General features: G+C 50.5%; 1 protein-coding gene across 3 annotated transcripts in view; it reads right to left on the bottom strand.

The window, feature by feature from the left end:
* The window catches only part of KIF1C (kinesin family member 1C), a 57,696-nt gene extending 39,822 nt beyond the window's left edge, over window positions 1-17,874 (bottom strand). The window contains exons 1-2 of one of the 3 annotated variants that reach the window (XM_079951748.1): window positions 15,676-15,952; window positions 15,313-15,468 (exon numbers count right to left, since the gene is read on the bottom strand). The gene's annotated coding sequence lies outside the window, so the exon portion shown is untranslated. Of the gene's footprint in view, window positions 1-15,312; window positions 15,469-15,675; window positions 15,953-17,567 lie in introns of those variants that run through there. The other 2 variants (XM_079951746.1, XM_079951747.1) reach the window with 2 other exon arrangements.

Genomic DNA, 17,874 nt, shown 5'->3' with positions numbered 1-17,874 from the left:
TGGACTACGAATCCCATCGGCTGCGCTTGGCTGGAGGCTGATGGGAACTGTAGTCCGAAACATCTGGGCGGGGCCCACCAGGCTGGCAAAAGGCTGATCTGGAAAAATACCTGGGAACTACACTTGAAGGACTTGTTGTGAGTCTGGGCTGGGCCTGGCCTGCTGAGTCACGGCAGATAAAAACATGTAGGTTTCCCAACCACCCTGCTCTCTTCTCTCTCACACACACATGCACACCTGTTTATAGCTGTCATTTGGGGTTAGAGGAGCAGAAGTTTTCCTTTCCCAATAGCATGCCGCCAACACGCAGGCAGCGGCGAAACTGAAAGCTTGGAAATGGTACTTTGGACTGCCAGCAGTGCCAAGCAGGAGACGGCCAGCAGTGTGGCAGGAGCACGTTTTCCTTGCACTCTCGTAACAGCACTAGAACTCGTGAGCATCTCGTGAAGCTGAATCCTGGAAGGTTCAGGACAGAGAAAAGAAAGTCTGTGGCACGGAGCAGAGTTTATGTTCTATGTCTTGAGCAATGTGTTTTATAGGCCCTCTTCAACACCAGAATAGGCACCTTACAGTATGACTCTTTCCTGCAAAGGAAAATTGCGTCGCAAGTCGAACGTGGGGTTGAGCTGCAAGTCAAAGCACAAGTCAGAGAAAGCAGAAAATATAGAGTGGGATGAGGGTAAAGCCCCCTTCCTCCCCAAACTTAGCCCCTTTTAAAAACACAATAACACGTGTGCCTTCTCCGCCCACAATGTGATCCCAAGGACATGAAAGGAAGACAAGGGGGGGCAGAGATAGAGGAATAAAACTCCTTGCTCACATGATGGCCGATGACAGCTAAAAAGGGATTATTTTTAGCTAAGACAGCTGTTCCCTGGCAACCGAGAGCGGGAAGGGAAGAGAGATGAAACAGGCCAGGCGTGCATTTTGCACAGAGGCTCTGGCAAGAGGCTATCAAGCGCGCAACTCCTCCGCCCCACCCAGCCAGCTTACAGAGCCTGCGCACCTTGGCCCGCCCCCAGAACGATCACGACCTGAAGAATATCAGAAGAGCCTGCAAAGGGAGCCCATCTCACCCAGTATCCTGTTCTCACAGTGGCCAGACAGCTGGCCATTGCAGGGTGTATGCAAGAAGGATTCGAGCACATATCGCCTAATAGACTTTTATAAAAATAACAAACCCTTGTCAACACAAGAAATACAAGACAAACTAGAAGACACCCAAATGCCCTGGTTAACACAACACCAACTACATGCCCTCTTAAACAACCCAACAGTAAAATCAGCAGCAACTAGGCCCCTGACAACCTTTGAAAACCTCCTCCTAACAACAAAGGGAAATGGTAAAGGGACGGTATCCGCAATATACAAAATACTACTCCAAAATCCCGCAAATCTCCTAGACGCAATCAAAAAACAATGGGAGAATGACATAGGCTATGAGATTAACCCCACTCAATGGACCAGAATGTGGTCTAAACCCCCCTTTAAATCCATATCAACGAAAAGAAAAGAACTCACACTGAAACTCACCTACAGGTGGTACCTAACACCAAGGAAACTAGCGCTAATACACCCAGGAACCTCACCAAAATGCTGGAGAGGGTGCACCTCCACAGGCACATACCTCCACATGTGGTGGGAGTGTCCCAAAATCCAACTATTCTGGACAACAGCCATGCAAGAAATATGTAAAATAACAAAGCAAGTATTAGACTTCACCCCAGAATTGGCCCTACTAAACATCTTCCAAGACAACAATGCCCATTTACTCCACAAAGAACTCATAACCCACCTACTTTCAGCAGCCAGAAACACCATAACCAGACACTGGAGAGACCTGTCAGGAGTAAGCATGGACCAATGGTACCAAATAGTATGGGAAACAGCCCTACTAGAAAAATTAACTAACAAACTGAAACTGACACGGGGACAAACAGAAGAAGACACCTTCACCCCGGTATGGCTCCCCTTTATCACATACACAGCCCAACAGGACAATGACAATAATCCACCAACAGCATACAAATCAATATGGCTAACTTGATCCAAAACACCCACCCACCTCACTCACACACGAAAACAAAGATCACCACAGCCAACCACAAACAAACAATCACATCCTAGGCCAACCCCAACCTCTCTCACCACCAAAGGAACACAAGTGAACAACACAAGCACGCTGACACCAAACTACATACATTAAGCATAATAGAAACACCGCTACCCCACCCCACCCCCATCCATCTCCCCTCCTTCCACCCTCCTTTCTTCTTTTTTTTTTTTCTTTTCTTTTTTCTTCTCCCCCTAATGCCTCAACAAATGAAATGGATTTGTAAAAATGTTACACGGGGAAAAAAAAAAATACGAGGCATTACACTTACACTGTAAAACAAGAAAACCCTTAATAAAATATTTTTTTTTTTTAAAAAAAGAAGGATTCGAGCACAAGAGCTCCAGCAACTGGGATTTGGAATCGTAGAATTGTAAAGTCGGAAGGGACCACAAGGGTCATCTAGCTCAACCCCCTGTATGGCTGTGTTTTGCTATGTTCATGCTACTGTGGACGACTGCTCTGAACATCGCTTGTCAGAGGGATGGGACACGGGTTTAACTTACTGGCTAGCAAAAAAAAAACAACTGCTGCTTCCTCCAGCAACCTTGCAGGTGTCAGCCCCCCCGTCCATTTGCTCCTCTTCCCAAGGCTGATTTAAATATATATGCATTTAAAATCCCTACCCCAATCAGAATCCTTTTGCAGTATCATAAAGCGGGAAGGGGAACGCAGGAGTCCCGTTTGCCCTATCAGCCGCACCAAGCTAAGATATCCTGCACTTAGCCAACATTTTCCTTGAAACCTCCGTTATTTTAAGTGTGTTTTTCTCCTTCTGCCCCAAAGCAGCTTGTAAACATTAAAACACGCACACAAAGAACAAAAGCCGAAACGGCACTACACTCAAAAAGCAGCCGATCGCTAAAACGTAATGCGCTGGAACAAAATAGGACATTGGAGGTGAGGGAATAAATAATCACCGTGGGGGAAAGAGACTCTTGAAACAAGGCGGTCTTCAAAAGGCGCCTAAAGGTGTTCTCACTGCTTTCCCCTGTGCATCTGCCTGACAGCTATGAGAGAATGATCAGCAGCCAGCTTCCTCTTACATTCATCAGGGAGAAAGCTCCACCGTCTATGCACCCCTGTCCTGTCTACTCAGGCCTAACCTTAGATGTTGGTGGGACACAGAGCAGAGCATCTTCTGAAGATTTTGGCAAGAGGCAGGCTCATTACCCGCCACGCTGCACATCTGGGTGGCCACTGTGAGAGTAGGATGCTAGACAAGATGCAGCAGGCTCTCTTTACGTTCTCAGGAAACCAGCTTGCCAGCTGTGATCCATGAGGTTGCTGACTGCTGAGCCACTCTGTTTTAGCAACCCAGAGCGTGCTGGCCTGTCTGCAGCCTGCAGCCTTTGCTTTTAAACAATGCTCTTTTTTTCAAAGATGCCCGGCTGCTTACGTTGTTCTTTTGCAGTTATCAATTTGGCCAAGACGAAAACAAGCTGAAGGGAGAATATATTTCCTTCCCCGCCCGCCTTTTCTTCGCTCTAGACCCTCAATTTGCATTCCTCCAGCCAAAAGGGCGGCCAGCCAAAGTGCTGGCATTCCTGAAGGGTGTATATTTGTGTGTGTAAGAGAGAGCACTAACATAAGTGAATAAGCATACTGGAATCCCAACAAAGAGATCCTTCCTGTTCGGAGAGCTCCTCCCTGCCGGATCAGCCCAGCCCAACTAGTTCATCTGGGTCCACAGGCAGTGAGTGAAGGCATCAATAAAACCCTCAGCTCCTGGTGCCAGCCCAGGCACTTGCCACAGGACGAAAGCAACACGGGGCAGGCGGGTGAATGCCCTTCCCCAGACAGAAACCAGACAATCCATGCTTGCCTCTGTTCATGGCAGAAATATGAAGACCCGCACTTGCAGCAGGATGTGGGTGGGGAAGGCAGGGAGGGGAGGGACCCATAAGAGGAGTCCTGCACTGGATCAGGCCAATGGGGGGGGGCATCTAGCCCAGCATCGTGTTCTCACAGGGGGCCAACCAGATGTCCCAGTGGGAAACCAGCAAACAGTGTCCCAGCACAAGAGCAAATCTCCCCTCCTGGGGTTTCCAGCAACTGCCATTCAGAAGCATTGTTCTGATGTTCTTGTTGTTGTTTAGTCGTTTAGTGGTGTCCACCTCTTCGTGGCCCCCTGGACCAGAGCACGCCAGGCACTTCTGTCTCCCACTGCCTCCCGCAGTTTGGTCAAACTCACGCTGGTAGCTTCAAGAACACTGTCCCACCATCTAGTCCTCTGTCATCCCCTTCTCCTTCTGCCCTCCATTTTTCCCAACATCAGGGTCTTTTCCAGGGAGTCTTCTCTTCTCATGAGGTGGCCAAAGTCTTGGAGTCTCAGCTTCAGGATCTGTCCTTCCAGTGAGCACTCAGGGCTGATTTCCTTCAGAATGGAGAGGTTGGATCTTCTTGCAGTCCATGGGACTCTCAAGAGTCTCCTCCAGCACCATAATTCAAAAGCATCCATTCTTTAGCGATCAGCCTTCTTTATGGTCCAGCTCTCACTTCCATACATCACTACTGGGAAAACCAGAGCTCTGATGTTCTTAATAGTCGACAAAGATTGGTAAACCTTGCCACAGCTTTTGAGCAACATTCATAGAGTTACAAATAAAACTAAATAGTGCTGGGCCAGGCCCAGATTTCCAGCTGAGCACATCAGAAAGGGAAGCCAACTTCACTCTCCAGATGTGGCTGAACTACAATTCCCATCAACATCTGGAGGGCCAAAGGTTTTCCATCCTGGTCTCAACCTTTCTCTCAACAAACTTTCGCAGCTCAAGAATCCCTGACAGGTGGCCATCTAACCTCTGCTTAAACACTTTCAATGAAGGCAGTCCGCTGCAGCAATATTTAAATGCTCTGTAATTTATTTATTTAAAAAACCTTCCCTTTTGAGTAAAATGCTTCCAAGAAAGATGACTCAGGTGGGAAAGGAGAAACAAAGAGATTGGTCGAGTTGAAGAAGAAAGTGGCCTTTGGCTGGGCTTAGATCATGAGTAGGCAAACTAAGGCCCGGGGGCCGGATCCGGCCCAAATCGCCTTCTCAATCCGGCCTGTGGACGGTCCAGGAATCAGTGTGTTTTAACATGAGTAGAATGTGTCCATTTATTTAAAATGCATCTCTGGGTTATTTGTGGGGAATAGGAATTCGTTCATTTCCCCCCAAAAAATATAGTCCACCGTCCACCCCCCAAGGTCTGAGGGACATGGACTGCCCCCAGCTGGAAAAGTTTGCTGACCCCTGGCTTAGATGGACCCCCCTCCAACGCCTTCCAAGCCCCTCTGCCTCCCCGCGAACTCTGACCCCAGCTTGCAGCATCCTAACCCCCCCTACCTGTTATTCACTCTTCTGGCTGAGACCCCCACCTGCCTGAATCTTCACCCTCCTCTGCACACTGCGGGGCAGGCGGAAGCTCACCTCCTCCATTCAGCGCCTGAAAATGTTCCCAGGCACTCTGTGGTGCAAGCTTCCCCCCCCCCCAAAAAAAAGCCTCTTCCCCTTCCTCTGCAGGACAGGCACCTTCCTCCCCACCCCCACCCCTCCTGATTCCACAAGCAGAGATTTGCAGGGAAGCTTAGGGTTGTATGTTTAAACCATTTGCTGCTTCAGCTCTGTGCTCTGAGCCGCAATCCCGGTACAAGCCCATCCCGGGCCCCTTCTGGCTGCAGAGGCATCCTGGACGGAGAAAGGGAGATCTTGTAACAACAATAGCTTTGGGTTGGTGGCATTACTTTTTAAAACAAGCGAAAGTTCTCTGCAGAGAGCTAGCAAACGGAGGTTTCATGCTCCAGAGACACTGTCTGACCACAGAGAGCAGCTCCATTGTGGTCAAGAAGGGAAGAAACAGGCAGACACACACATTCAAGCTCCGCTTGGCTTTGTGTTCAGCCTTTCCCAAAGTCTGCCCCAGCCACGTGGAAGAGTCTTGCAGAAGATTTGGGTGTGCCTGCACCTCCCAACACACCTGGAGTGATTAAGGCCAAAAGGATCCCAGGTATCTATCTCCGCACCTCCGCAAGAGTGTTTGGAAATGCGAAAGGAATAAGCCTTGCCTGTGCTCCTTAGGCCTTTCTCAAGAAGCTCACCTGATGTGCTCTTTCGCTGCAAGATGACTTCTGCCTCTTCCTCACCACTCGGTTTTTAATTCCTGACTTCTAAGAACATAAGATAAGCCTGGTGGATCAAGCATCTAGTCCAGCATCCTGTTCTCACAGGGGCCAACCTGCTGCCCCAATGGGGAACTGGCAAGCAGGACCAAGCAGAAAAACCTCTGTCCCCTCCTACGTTTTCCAGGAACTGGTATTCAGAAGCATTGCTGTCTCTGACTGTGAAGGCAGAGCATAGCCATTGTGGCTAGTAGCCACCGATAGCCCTTTTTAAAAAGCCAATCGTCTTTTAAAGCCATGGGATGGGGGAGGTTGGCTGTCACTGCATCCGGTGGGAGTGAGTTCCATAGTTTAACTCTGCGTGAAAAAGCACTTTCTTTAATGGCTTTCTTTTCTCCCTTGCTCGACTATCTTGTCTTTGGGGCAGAGTCCACATCACTCTCTGGCTAGCACTAAAGAAATTACAGTAGTACCTCGGGTTACAGACGCTTCAGGTTACGCGTTCTCAGGTTGCGGACCGCGGGAAACCCAGAAGTACCAGAAAGGGTTACTTCCGGGTTTCTGCACATGCGCAAAAGCGCCAAATTGCGCCACGCGCATGCACAGACGCAGCGCTGCAGGTTACGGACGATGCGGGATGTGGACGTGCCTCTGTCATGAATTATGTCCGCAACCCAAGGTTCCACTGTATAATGAAACTGCACCGGGGCCATATCTCCATATCTGCACCTGAAAATACACAGAGAGACAGACAGTGCACAAGAGATGGCACAAGGATATCCATGCGCTTCCAGAGAGGTCCTGGGGCTTAGGCCTGCTCAGGGGAACCAGCCTTTCCAGCCACTTAGCTATGCCTCTTAGCTTGTGCTGATGGACCTACAAATGCACCCTGAACATGCTCAGAGGTCTTCCTTCCTGAGAGAGTTTAACAGGGCAGCAGGCTATCTGACTTAGGTTCTCTGTTCTGGACCAGTGGCATTTTAGTTCACAACACGCCTCTCACTAAGTCTGTTTGCTCCTGCAGAAACAACAGCTGACCCTGACCTCAGGAAACAGCCTTCTGCTCCCACACCCATCTCTTGCTCATACAAAAACACACAAACTCACACACACACACACACACACACACAGAGAGAGAGAGAGAGAGAGATTGAGAGAGAGAGAGAGAGCTGCAGCTATTGCTATGAACTGGCAGTCAATTCAGCCTCTCCTGTGGCACAGAGAAACCACCCATGCAACTCAGCAGGGAAGGCAGCGATAAGCCTTTAATTAAAGCTTCTGGACCATCAAGTCGTGTTAATTACCATAATCACAGAGCTGGTAGGAAACAAGACACACGCCCTGAATAAATAAATAAAAAGCGCAAGTGAAGCATCCATCTTTCATTCAGCCGGAAGAGGGCTGTGCAGCAGCTTGCCTGCCTCTCTCCCACACCTCTAACACACACACACACAAACACACACACGAAATATGAGGCCAAGGGATGAACTCCAGACATCTCTACGGCGTTCTCAAAAGTGGCCAGGCGCTTGCAAGTCCAAGGATCCTGCAAATCCAAGTTGCTCACGTGGCGTCACAATCCTCTCCAAGCTGCTAGAGGGGCTGTGGGGAAAGGGGCACCTTTTTCCACCTGTGGTGGGAGTTCCCACAGGTATTCCGATTCTGGATTTGTCCAGAAAAGACCAAAATACTCAAATGTCCCCTTCTAACTTCAACACTTGTTGTTGCTGTTTAGTCGTTTAGTCGTGTCCGACTCTTTTGTTTTCTGCTGCTCCAGAGAAGCGGACACGGAGCAATGGTTCCAAACTACAAGAAAGAAGATTCCACCTAAACATTAGGAAGAACTTCCTGACAGTAAGAGCTGTTTGACAGTGGAATTTGCTGCCAAGGAGTGTGGTGGAGTCTCCTTCTTTGGAGGTCTTTAAGCAGAGGCTTGACAACCATATGTCAGGAGTGCTCTGATGGTGTTTCCTGCTTGGCAGGGGGTTGGACTCGATGGCCCTTGTGGTCTCTTCCAACTCTATGATTCTATGATTCTTCATGACCCCCTGGACCAGAGCACTCCAGGCACTCCTGTCTTCCACTGACTCCCACAGTTTGGTCAAACTCATGCCGGTAGCTTCGAAGACACTATCCAACCATCTCGTCCTCTGTCGTCCCCTTCTCCTTGCGCCCTCCATCTTTCCCAGCATCAGGGTCTTTTTCAGGGAGTCTTCTCTTCTCATGAGGTGGCCAAAGTCTTGGAGCCTCAGCTTCAGGATCTGTCCTTCCAGTGAGCACTCAGGGCTGATTTCCTTCAGAATGGAGAGGTTGGATCTTCTTGCAGTCCATGGGACTCTCAAGAGTCTCCTCCAGCACCAGAATTCAAAAACATCAATTCTTCTGCGATCAGCCTTCTTTATGGTCCAGCTCTCACTTCCATACATCACTACTGGGAAAACCAGAGCTTTAACTATACAGACCTTTGTCGGCAAGGTGGTGTCTCTAACTTCACCACAGATTTGTTAAATAAATCCATAGGACGATCAGCTGAAAGGTTTCAGCTCTCAGGAATCCTGTGAGTGCCTGAAGGCCCTGCTCCTTCCTGCCACTTACCACCTGGCCCAGGGCGGGGCCTGAAGCCTCCAAAGGACTGCTCTGCTGCCCAGGAGGACTCCCCTGTGAGTGCCTGAGGGCCCTGCTCCTTCCTGCCACTTACCACCTGGCCTGGGGCGGGGCGGGGCCTGAAGCCTCACAAGGACTGCTCCTGCCACTTACTATCTGGCCCAGGTGGGGCCTCACAGGGACGGTTGTTGCCACTGATGCTGCTACTGCCCAGGAGGACCCGGAGGGGTGCAGAGTTCTTTTTAACATGTTTTAAAATGTTCCTTTCCCTTTAGATTTTTTATATATGGGGGTGGGATGGATGTTTGGGTGGGCTTGGGAATTTGTTAGATTTTGATGAATTTGTAATTTTTGCAGTTTTTATTTGTATTGTTTTATTGTTTTCTTGGTGGGTTTCTGGATGAAACATCGGCTCTGGATCCATTCCAGTCCGGCTTCTGCGCTGGTCATGGGACTGAGACGGCTCTGGTTGCCCTAACAGATGATCTTCGTAGACAGCTGGATCGAGGCGGGTCGGGGCTGCTGATTCTTCTAGATCTGTCAGCAGCTTTCGACATGGTTGATCACGAACTTCTGGACCACTGCCTTGCCGACGTGGGGATCCAGGGCACAGTCCTTCAATGGCTGCGCTCGTTTCTCTCTGGTCGGGGACAGAGGGTGGCGCTTGGGGGGGAATTGTCATCGCGCCACTCCTTGGTGTGTGGAGTACCTCAGGGTGCGATACTCTCCCCGATGCTTTTCAACATCTTTATGCGCCCCCTCGCCCAGCTTGTCCGGAGCTTTGGGCTGGGTTGCCATCAGTATGCCGATGACACTATCTGTTGATGGATGGCCATCCTGACTCGGCCCCAGACACACTGACCAGATGTTTGGAAGCTGTGGCTGGATGGTTACGTGGGAGCCGGTTGAAGCTAAATCCTTCGAAGACAGAGGTCCTGTGGCTGGGACGGGACGATATGGGATTGGGGGGGCAACTCCCATCTCTTGTGGGGGCACAATTAGTGCCAGCACCGTCCGTTAAGAGTTTGGGTGTAATCTTCGACACCTCCCTTTCCATGGAGGCGCAGATTGCAGCTATAACAAAGGCGGCATTTTTCCATCTCCGCCAAGCTAAGCAGTTGGCTCCTTACCTCTCTCACCCTGACCTAGCCACTGTGATCCACGCGACGGTCACCTCCAGACTGGATTATTGTAACTCGCTCTATGTGGGGCTGCCCTTGAGACTGACCCAGAAACTCCAGTGGGTGCAGAATGCTGCAGCGAGACTCCTTACGGGGTCTTCGCTGCGAGATCATATTCACCCGGTGTTATACCAGCTGCACTGGCTCCCGGTGGAGTACAGGATCAGGTTTAAGGTGCTGGTTTTAACCTTTAAAGCCCTATACGGCCTAGGACCCTTGTACCTACGGGACCGCCTCTCCTGGTATGCCCCACAGAGAAACTTACGGTCTTCAAATAAAAACATTTTGAAGGTCCCAGGCCACAGAGAAGTTAGGCTGGCCTCAACTAGAGCCAGGGCTTTTTCGGCTGTGGCTCCGACCTGGTGAAACACTCTGTCCCAAGAGACTAGGGCCCTGTGGGACTTGACATCTTTCTGCAGGGCCTGCAAGACAGAGCTGTTCTGCCAGGCCTTTGGCCAGGGCACAGCCTGACTCCCTCCCTCGGCAATCTTCGCGGAGCTCTGGCCCAATGGTGGCCAGTGGCTTGAATTTAATTAATTTTATAATGAATGATTTTAGAGTGTTGTTTATGCTGTACTTTTGTACTGTTTTATTGTTGTTAGCCGCCCTGAGCCCGGCTTCGGCTGGGGAGGGCGGGATATAAATAAATTTTATTATTATTATTATTATTATTATTATTATTATTATTATTATTATTATTGATACGGATGTAAGCAGCTGCCAGAACCTCAAATGAGTTCCCAACTTTATAATTCTATGATTCTATGACTTGCAGCTTTTGGTTTGGTATAAGCCCATGTGGAGTTTAGCATTAGCCAGGGGGAAACAACTCTTAAATTGTGGGTGGCCAAAGGCTTGGAGGACCATGAAAAATTATACGCCATTTGGTGGGAATCATACAACAAACACAGACACACAGGTCTCCCTCTCCACAGGATAATGTGAAATTTGGCTTTCTTAATGGTCTTAAATGGGGCTGGTACAGAAGCAAGGCCCCTTCAGAGTGCAGTAAGGAAGCAAAGGCACCACTTCCCCAGCCGCCCAGAAATTATACTGAGTTACTGGGCAAGCATAACAAACATCCTTGTTGCACCTGGAGCAGTATTGTGTCAAAGGTTTTTGTGGACTAGAGCACACGCCAGATGCATGAGGCATTATCCTCAATGGGCAGATTATATAACTATTAGACGGGAGTACTGGGCACTGCCCAGGAATTTTTAGAAACCAAAAAAATGTTTTTTTAAAAAACGGATAATGTAATTTGTGAGTCTGTAACGGTCACACCAAAAATTGAGTGATGCCACCTTGAATCAAAATGGCGCTCACCTTGGGAACCCTGACTCCAAGTGTGGTGACAATATCTCAAGAGCTGGCCAAATGCACAGAGAACAAATTGACAATCCATTTTCCAAAGTATATACTAGATCTTATCTAATCTCTCTCTCTCTCTCTCTCTCTCTCTCTCACACACACACACACACACACACACACGTGTGTCCATGGGGGGTTGGGTTGTAAATAGTGGAGCCAAATGGCTATCAAATGCAAAAAAATTCCATCTGCACCCACTCTACGTAAAGTTCAAAATGCATACACATCAAATGTGTTGGCCATTTGCAATTGCCGGTTAACACAAATCACCCAACCTCTACAATGCTAAGTCAACATCTGTAGCAGGAAAACAAAACTGATACAGTGGTACCTCGGGTTACAGACACTTCAAGTTACAGACGCTTCAGGTTACAGACTCCACTAACCCAGAAATAGTACCTCGGGTTAAGAACTTTGCTTCAGGGTGAGAACAGAAATTGTCCGGCGGCTGCGGCAGCGGGAGGCCCCATTAGCTAAAGTGCTACCTCTGGTTAAGAACAGTTTCAGGTTAAGAACGGACCTCCAGAACGAATTAAGTTCTTAACCCGAGGTACCACTGTATGCTGATTCAGGTCTAAACAAACAGAATCAAACTCCCTGAGAAGCACCAATTTCACACTGGAGTCTCCCTTCTCAGTTTGTGGCGGCAGATGTTACAAACTTTAAAGGAGGGGAAATTGTGTTACCACCACCATCCGCAAGGGAGAATCCCACCGGGTGCCCAAAGGTCCCACTGCATTCCTGAATAGCTCAGTTGGTGAGAGCCTGGTGCTAATATTGCCAAGGCTGCAGGTTCGATCCCTATATGGGACAGCTGTATTGCAGGGGGCTGGAAGAGATGATCCTCAGGATCTCTTCCAACTCTACTATTCAATGATTCTATGATTCTGCATCACTTTACTAGGGAGAAAGCCTCTCAGGGCTGCCAGGACGTCTGCCCCAGAATGATCCCAGTACAGTGGTGCCTCGCAAGACGAAAAGAATCCGTTCCGCGATTCTCTTCGTCTAGCGGTTTTTTCGTCTTGCGAAGCAAGCCCATTGACGGCTTAGCGGATTAGCGCTATTAGCGGCTTAGCGGCTTAGAAAAAGGAGGGGGAGGAAAAAAACCCCGCAGGAACTCGCAAGGCATTTTCGTCTTGCGAAGCAAGCCCATAGGGAAATTCATTTTGCGAAGCACCTCCAAAACGGAAAACCCTTTCGTCTAGCGGGTTTTCCGTCTTGCGAGGTGTTCGTCTTGCGGGGCACCACTGTACATTCATCAAGCTTCAGGTAGCTGCTGAAAGAAAGCAACCATGTTAGGCCAAAGGGATAAGAATATCAGAAGATGTGAGGCAGGTTGGGATCAGAGACTGTGACTGGCCTCCAAGGTCACCCAGGGAGCTTTATGGACAAGTGGGGATTCGAACCCTGGTCTTAGTCTGAAACAGTCTAATCACATCACCACCTCTGGCTCAGGCTGATGGAGCAGAGGGAGGAGAAAGGGAAAGATGAAGATGGAGAGGGTGAGGCGAAGGGCAAGATGGAGATCCCTTCCTTGCCGAGCTGAAGGATTTAAGGGCCAAGACTTCACAGTGCCACAAACCTCTAAGGGGGCAGGATTGACAGGCTGTGGAATGACAGGGTTGACTCAGCTGGGGAGGAGCCAGTCAGAACACCAGGGCAGCTGCTGTGTCTGCCGTGTGCGCACATCAAATGGCACTCCCAGTATTTAGGCAGAGAGCAAAGAACTGACATCCAGGAAGAAGAGTTCGCTTCTCCTTGGCAGGACTGTGAGCGCGAGCCTAACAGTAGGCAATGTCTAGTCCCAGGCAACCGCTGTCTTCCTAGGGCCTGCTTGGTATGCTGTGAAGGAGCCGCACCCGGACAAGGGATGACAACGCTGGATTTCCCCCACCCCATCAAAACTAGACCAATCAGCCTTTCACAGAACCTTCCCCATTCCTGGACAGAGGCAGGGAAACTGAGGCCTGGGGAGAAGGGCTCTAGACCAGCTTTTCCCAAAGGGGGAAGTGGGGTTACCTAGGGGCAAGAGGGGGGCATTGGAGGTGTCAAAGACTATCTACAGCAGACATGGCCAAACTTGGCCCTCCAGATGTTTTTGGGACTACAATTCCCATCATCCCTGACCACTGGTCCCGTTAGCTAGGGACTATGGGAGTTGTAGTCCCAAAACATCTGGAGGGCCAAGTTTGGCCATGCCTGAACAGGATTTGACAAATGCATGGAGGAGGAGAGGACTATCTTTGGCTACAAACTGGGATGGCTATGTTCTGAAGCAGGGCAAGGTGCCTTAGACCCACAAGACCTTCTTCACAAAGCAAGCTGGGCGGGGGGGGGGGTGGAATCACTTTCCTCCACACCCCCTCAGCAGCCAAGACAGCAGGACAGCCACCCCCTTGAAGAGCACCCTCCCAACTGCAGCCCAGCATTATAGGAAGACACACAGCAAACCTAATTGCTACTGGTGAAACAGATCCTTGACTTGCAGAACTGGCCACAGAAACGGGGGCGGGGGGGGGAGAGAAGGAGAGAGGGAGAGAAAGAAAGAGAAGGTGGATTTGTTTTTCTGTACTGTCCATGCATTCACAGCGAAGGCAATGTGCAGCGCATGATGAAGCAGGCAAGTTCCCATGCCAAGCTAGCTGAGCAAAGCTTTTTGCCGGGCCGGCATTGCAGCTCTCCCTCTACCCAGAGGCTTTCTGGCAAAGCAGGGGATATTTGATCAGCTGCCTGGACCTCAAAGAGCAGTCATGAGAGACAGGATCAGGAGGGCTTTTGCTTACAACAGGCCAAGGCAAATGGGAACAGCTTGGACAGATAAACACACACACACACACACACGGCAACGATCACACACGCACACCAAGGCAGTTGGAGAAACCTGTTAGAAAAGCAGCACAATACGTTCAAGGTAGCCATGTTGGAAAAGGAAAAAATCCAAAATCCATGTTTGGTAACCAATTTGGGCAACAGGTGGGAGAGAGAGCGGAGGCTTTCCAAGATGTTTGGGTGTAAAACTCAGCAGCCTCAGCCACAGAAAGCTACTCCAAGGTACCCGCAAGCAGAACTGAAGGAACTGCCACAGCGAGAGAGAGATAGGTGCTGCCACCCATACCTGGGACAGAGTCACACAGGGTCCAAGTCAAAGGCTATCTGGTCCGGCCTCGAGCCCAAGGGGACCAGCCTCCTCCCTTGCCAGTCCGCCCAAGCAACCCAGACATCAGTGGGTGCCGAGAGGAAAAGTGGACGCCCTGCGAGAGCTGCTTCCAGCCTGAGCAACTCAAGGAAGTGAGCCAAGCCATGCGATGTAGGGGGAGAAGCAAAGGAACGGCAGCTCAGGATCACCATCCATAAAGAAATCCAAAGAAGGGGCTATTGCACACAACCCAGCATGGAAACGCAGGCATATAGGAAGCCACCTTAAGCAGGGTCAGGCCAGCAGTCCATCTCACTCACTGACTGCACTGACTGGCAGCAGCTGCACTCCAAGGTTTCTGGAAAGAGAGGAGGGGTTCTCTCCCAGCCCTATGCAGAGATGCCATCAGAACCTGGGACCTTCTGCATGCAAAGCGGATGTTCTACTACTGAATCATGGCCCTTGCCCAGTCCTTGGTCACTGCAGGCCCTAACATCCCATGGAAAGGGGAGGGCAAGAACTAAGGTGATATAGGACAGTGGGGAACCCTCCTCAGTTCCCAAAATGCCACAAATGCAGCATCAGAGATTCTTCTCACTGGTAGAGAGTAGGCTAAATGGCTAAACGGCCTTTCCTGGAAACGGAGAACATAATTTAGAACAAAGTCAATTTCCCTAGAATTTAGCAGTCACATTCCCCGCCCCCCTAACCTCTCTCCCAAATATTCATAGAATCATATGATCACAGAGTTGGAAGGAATCCTGAGCACAACAGCCGTCCCTGGGTGGGATCGAACCACCAACCTTCTGTTTAACAGCCGGACACACTGACCCATTGCGCCACCTGAGGGATTAGACAGCACCAAGCTGGACAGCTTCTGAACTGTTTAAACTGCGGCAGGATTCAAGGTCAGGTGGAAGGGCCCTCTCTGAACAGAGAGCCTGGAAACCTATCCACCCCTTTTAAAAAATAAAAATTTTGTGAGGATATTAGGAGAACGTCCAAGCTTTTAAGAACATGCCATGGGCAAAGCGGGGGGGGGGGGGGGGAGCACTGCCACTATCCAAGTTCACAAATACAACGCACGTTTTTCTTTGTTCAATGTAAAGCCAAACACTTCCCACAGCACCAGGACATAACCCACCAAGCACTGCTGCCTCCATTACCTTGTTAACAACGGATGAGTACTTGGGAAGCATTTACAATCAGCCACAGGAATGGTTTCAGGCCGCAGCACGCTCCATGGATACCAGAAAATTTGCCCGACCGCTATACGAAGGGGACTCGTCTGTATACGTCCACCTCAGCTGACCCAAATAAGCGGTGTCGTTTTACCTATCTTGTGCTCCCAAGAGGAGAACACAACAGCCTGCCCTTCGATAGGACCCAGAGACAGAGCAACTTTGCATTCTCCCTCTTCCCCAACGCACCCCCGGATCGGGAATGTTTCTGTGTATTCGGAACATAGACGAAGGACCGGTCATTCTCCTAAAAATAACTCCTGACAACAAGGGACGCGTGACCTGGGACAAATGATAAACCCCACCACCAACACCCAGCATTGCCTCCACCAACATCAGGAGACTCCAGAGCGTCACACCCCTGGGGATTTGAGGAGGGAGGCGGCAGTCAGGGTTATGGTATCCTTTCTGCTATTGGAACACAGAATCCTTCACTTGCCTCAGGGCAGGGTCAAGGACCAGAAAAAAAATCCCAGTGACATTTTTAACTCTCCAATTCATACATCCTACAGACTTCCCACCCCTAACAGGCATGGCCTCCAAACCCACAGAACATCTCCCGCCTACGTCAGATTAGTGTTTTCAAATCTCATTGAAAAACAGGAACAGCAAGCAGGGATTCAATGTCCTCCTCCTAGTGTTTGTGAGGGTGGTTCATTGGAGTGGCAACTGTCACAAACTTCACAAGGCCTCTGCAAGTGGGTAGAAGGATTATTGGAACCAACAGGCCAAATGGACCATCAAACCCAGCACCCCAAAAGCAAGACAGGAATCCTTGCCTGCCTCCATCAACCCCCACATACAAAATTAATGTAGAGCCAACACAGAAGAGCATCTAACAAAACAGGCTGTGCTCCATGGAAGCTTTCTCTGATGCAATGAACCTGTGACGTTTCTCAACAAGCAGAGAGAACAGCTAACAGGCAACTTAAGCAAGTGAGCCAAGCCGTAAATGGGAAGAAGCATTACTGGGGTGCTACTGCTAGCTGGGTCTGGTTGTAGCACTCTGTTTGCTAGAGGAAGAACTTTTCCTAGCCTCCCATTGTAAGTGGGTTTGGGGGAAAGTTCCAGGGATTGGTGGGGGGGTGGGACTCCCCCCCCCACGCTTAACCCCACTGATCCCCACAATAAGAACCCACCCAATGGATTCAAAAGACAATAAAGGAGATTCCAAACATTAGGAAGAACTTTCTGACAAGTAACAGCTGTTTGACAGCGGGATGGACTCCCCTGGAAGTTGGCGGGTTCTCCTTGGTTGGAGGTTTCCAAACGGAGCTTGCGTGATCCTCCGTCAGGAATGTTCAGCTGCGATTCCTGCACTGCAGTGGGGTTGGGCTAGATGGCCCTTGCGGGGTCTCTTCCCACTCTACTATTCTATAGCCATAAGTTAGCAGTCTTGGTGCAAGTGTCAAAAGCAAGCCTTGAAGCCCTCGCAGGGCTCCTTTTCCGCGAAAGCAGCAAGACGAAAAAGGGGAAAAAGTCCGGGGAAGTTTTCGCTGCGCACCCAAACCTCCCGCCTCCCATCCTCCCATTGCGCTTTCAAGCTACTCCGATGAAAGGATCCCCTACCCGGCCCAGATCCTCCTGCGTTGCAGGAATCCTTCTGTTTGTCTTGAGGGCGCCGCCGGGCACGGGCTCTCCGCCTGGCGCGCAGGAGGGGCTCCCTGGAGGGGATCGCTGCGCCCTGAGCTCCCGCTCGGCCTCCCCCGGCATTCCGATACAAGGCGCTGCCCGCCCGCCCGCCCGCCCGCCTCTTTCTCCCCGGGGATGCATGCGCCACCCCCTCACCCTCGCACCCCCCCCCCAGAAGCGCTCACCTTCCTGCGCAGGGGGTCCCGCCAAACTTCGCCCCTTTCCCCGGCGCTGCAACGCCCAACTTTCTCTAGCCTTTTTCTCTTCCTTTCCCCCTCCGCCCCCGAACTTCTCCTCGCTCTTAGGGCTGCGGATGCTGCATCACTGCCGCTGCCGCCGGGGGAAGGGAAGAGTTTGGGGCGATCTTCGGGGGGGGGGCCTTCAAGGGGGCGCCCTCCCCGGCGCGCAATGGTGGCGAGGTGGAGCAGCAGCAGCAGCAGCAGCCGCCGCCACAGTTGCCGGCGCCCGCCGGGCAGGGCAAAGGGGAATCGG

Source organism: Podarcis cretensis, assembly GCF_951804945.1.
Source record: "Podarcis cretensis genome assembly, chromosome: 13".
Lineage (NCBI taxonomy): Eukaryota > Metazoa > Chordata > Lepidosauria > Squamata > Lacertidae > Podarcis > Podarcis cretensis.
Note: the sequence above shows the minus strand (reverse complement) of the source record. Positions and strands in the feature narration are given on the sequence as shown.